Below are 3,539 nucleotides of genomic sequence, written 5' to 3'. Positions count from 1 at the left end.
ACCACAGCCCCCTGCCCATCTGTAGGCAGGGAAACCACACTTCTTATGTGTGGGGTGCTGACAGTTTTTTTGTGTATTCAAAACACCCAGCGTCAAAGACTTGTCATCTTAGGCAGATGCCATAATTTAGTTAAAAACTTTAGTGGGAACCTGGGTCAACCGAACTGTGAGAGATGCTGTGTTTTCCTCTCAGAGCCTGGTGAACTCTGGGAAAGGCTTTCACAGCTGGGAGATGACTGAAATGTGTCATGAAAGATACACATTCAGTAAGAGTTTGCAAGAGGTGAAGGGGTTTAGTGGATAACAGAGGGAGTACCCAAAATAGCAGGTACCAATGTTACATCTGGGGGAGAAATGAGAGGATTTGGCAGCCATAGGATGCCCCCAGTCACTTGAATTCACTGTGTCAAAGGAAATCAGGTCCTCGGGAACTTTGTAATTTTAATTTTTTTTATTGTGGCAAAATATACATGCCATAAAATCTACCACTTTAATCATTGTAAGTGCATATTTCAGTAGCATTAAATATGTTCACATTGTTGTGCAACCATCCCCACTATCCATCTCCAGAACTTTTTCATTAGCTCATATTGAAATTCTGTACCCATTAAAATTAACTTCCCATTTTGGGGTGCCTGGCTGGCTCAGTTGGTAGAGCATGTGACTTTCAATCTCAGGGTTGTGAGTTCAAGCCCCACATTGGATAGTAGAGATTACTTAAAAAAAACAAAAAAACCAAAAAAACCCCCAAAACATCCCCAATCCTTCTTTCCCCCAGCCCCTCATAGCCTCTGTTTTAGATTCTGTCTCTATGAATTTGACTGTTTTAGGTACCTCCTGTAATCATGTAATAATTGTCCTTTTGCCGGCTTATTTCACTTAGCATAGTATTTCAAGGTTCATCCATGTTGTAAGCATGTCCCAGAATTTCCTTCCTTTTTGGGGTACATAATATTCCATTGTATATATATACGGCACATTTCGTTTCTCCATTCATTTGTTGATGGACATTTGGGTTGCCACTTTTTGGCTTTTGTGAATAATGCTGCTAAGAGGATGGGGGTACAAATATCTGCTCACGTCCCTGCTTTCAGTTCTTTTGAGTATATACCCAGACGTAGGATTGTTGGATCATATGTCAGTGTTATGTGCACATATTTAAGGATCCACCACAGTGTTTTCCACAATGGCTATAGCATTACATATTGTCACCGACAATGTGCAAGTGTTCCAGTCTCTCCACATGCTTGCCAGTACTTGTTATTATTATCTTTTTTTTTTTAAGTACATCTTTTTTTTTAAATTTTTTTTTTTTTTTTAAGATTTTATTTATTTGCGAGAGAGACAATGAGAGAGAGACAGAGAGCATGAGAGGGAGGAGGGTCAGAGGGAGAAGCAGACTCCCTGCCGAGCAGGGAGCCCGATGCGGGACTCGATCCAGGGACTCCAGGATCATGACCTGAGCCGAAGGCAGTCGCTTAACCAACTGAGCCACCCAGGTGCCCTATTATTATCTTTATAGTGGCCATCCTAATGGGTATGAAATGTTATCTCATTGTGATTTTGCTTTGCAATTCCCTAATGATGAGTGCTGTTGAGCCATTTCATGTGTTTATTGGCCATTTGTTTGTCTTCTTTGGAAAAATGGCTATTTGAGTCCTTGGCCCACTTTTCAAGTTGGGTTGTTTGTGTTTTTGTTGTTGCGTATCGATCTTGGGAACTTTTATTTCCATTCCCTTCTCTTCTCCTTAATGAAATGCTGTCACATGTTGATATGTTTGTCAGAGGAGAGAGGTAACTTAAGAAGGTTGGAGGAGTCCGGGAAGAGAGAGCACCAAGATTCTGTCTCATTGCACAGGATTATGTCCAACCTCCTCAGCGTAGGAGGCCCTTCACAGCCTGGCTCCCCCTGCCTGTCCAGTCTGGTTCTCGGCCCCTGACCCACCCAGTGCTCCAGTGCATTGGCTTATGTGCATTTTACAAATGCCTGCAAACCTTTGCAGAACTCAGGCCTTCCCTTCCCTGTGAAGGCTCTCCTGACCCGTCTAGTTTGTTCCATTGGCATGCCACTTGTTTATTCGGTCATTCAAGAAAGATGCATTGAGCACATACTTGTTTGCAGGTTATAAAGCATTGTGCCGGAGACTGGGGACTCGACAGCAAATTAAACAGTTTCTGCTCTAAAGGAGCTCACTCATTGTCCAGTGGAGAACTGGGTAAGTGATCTGTCAATTACATTTCACCCGGAGGAAATACCCAAATGGAAGTCAAGAGGGTGAGAAAGATTATCTTCCTGAGCCGAGAGCTGGGTTAGTATTTACGTGCTGTTGTGAACATTCCCATATTCTGTACATTAAAGTGAGCTTGCATTTGATTATTTTTATTTTTATATCCCTTAACAGAATCATCTGTAAACTGCTATTGCCTTCTGTAATTTACATCCTCTCCTCACAAAGAGGGGAATTCCAGTTAGGAGGTGGTTTTTCTCACACCGGTGTATTTGAGGGCCATCTGAAGGTTGCAGTTCAGACTATGTATTCAGAAGGCAGGCGTGTAGCGGGGTTGCCTGGAGGCGTGTAGGCCTAACCCCCTCCCTGACTGGGCTTACTGGGTGTGTGAGTGTTTGTGTGCGCATGAAGCTGAAGAGTTATGGACAATTCATCATCAGCCCTGGCCTCATGCCCAGTGTGGCGTAGAGCAGGAGCTCAATACATGCTTCTGGTATTATTGGGCTCTATGTATCATGGAGGATGATGTATCTCATTTACCAGCAGTGCATCCACAGTCCAGTCTGAGGCAGGAGGGGGTAGAGTAGTTTTTTTTTAAATTTTTATTCTTATGTTAATCCCTGTACATTACATCATTAGTTTTAGATGAAGTGTTCCATGATTCATTGTTTGTGCATAACACCCAGTGCTCCATGCAGAACGTGCCCTCCTCAGTACCCACCACCAGGCTAACCCATCCTCCCACCCCCCTCCCCTCTAGAACCCTGTTTGTTTTTCAAAGTCCATCGTCTCTCATGGTTCGTCTACCCCTCCGATTTCCCCCGCTTCATTCTTCCCCTCCTGCTACCTTCTTCTTCTTCTTCTTCTTTTTTTTTCTTAACATATATTGCATTATTTGTTTCAGAGGTACAGATCTGAGATTCAACAGTCTTGCACAATTCACAGCGCTTACCAGGGGGGTAGAGTAGTTTTAAAGGGGAGTCACGATAGGGAATTTGATTCAGAAGAAGCACATGGCGAACTCTTTGTCTTTGGCTTTTTTGAGAAACAGGTTGCTTATTTGGGCTTTGGTAGTCCTAGCGAAAGGTAAAGCAGGCCCTCCGGAAAAGTCAAGGCAGAACAGGAGACCAGGGAGAGACTCCCAGAAGAGACCAGACTGCCACTTAGAGGGAGAGATTTGCACTTGAATGCAAGGTTTAACTAGGGAGCAGGGAATGGACACTTCTGGGGATTACCCAGGAAGAAGAATCAACATAATATGGATTTTGAGGGGTGGCAAATGGAAAAAAAAAATAAAAAGGATTTAAGATA

General features: G+C 43.3%; 1 non-coding gene across 1 annotated transcript; it reads left to right on the top strand.

Annotated features, from left to right (window-relative positions):
- The first annotated feature begins 633 nt into the window (after nucleotides 1-633).
- On the top strand, nucleotides 634-706 carry TRNAE-UUC. The gene has a single exon. It is a non-coding gene; the product is annotated as a tRNA-Glu (tRNA).
- Nucleotides 707-3,539: the final 2,833 nt, after the last annotated feature.

This window comes from Neomonachus schauinslandi, chromosome 3 (genome assembly GCF_002201575.2).
Source record: "Neomonachus schauinslandi chromosome 3, ASM220157v2, whole genome shotgun sequence".
Taxonomy (NCBI): Eukaryota; Metazoa; Chordata; class Mammalia; order Carnivora; family Phocidae; genus Neomonachus; species Neomonachus schauinslandi.
This window is presented reverse-complemented; position numbering and strand designations above follow the sequence as displayed.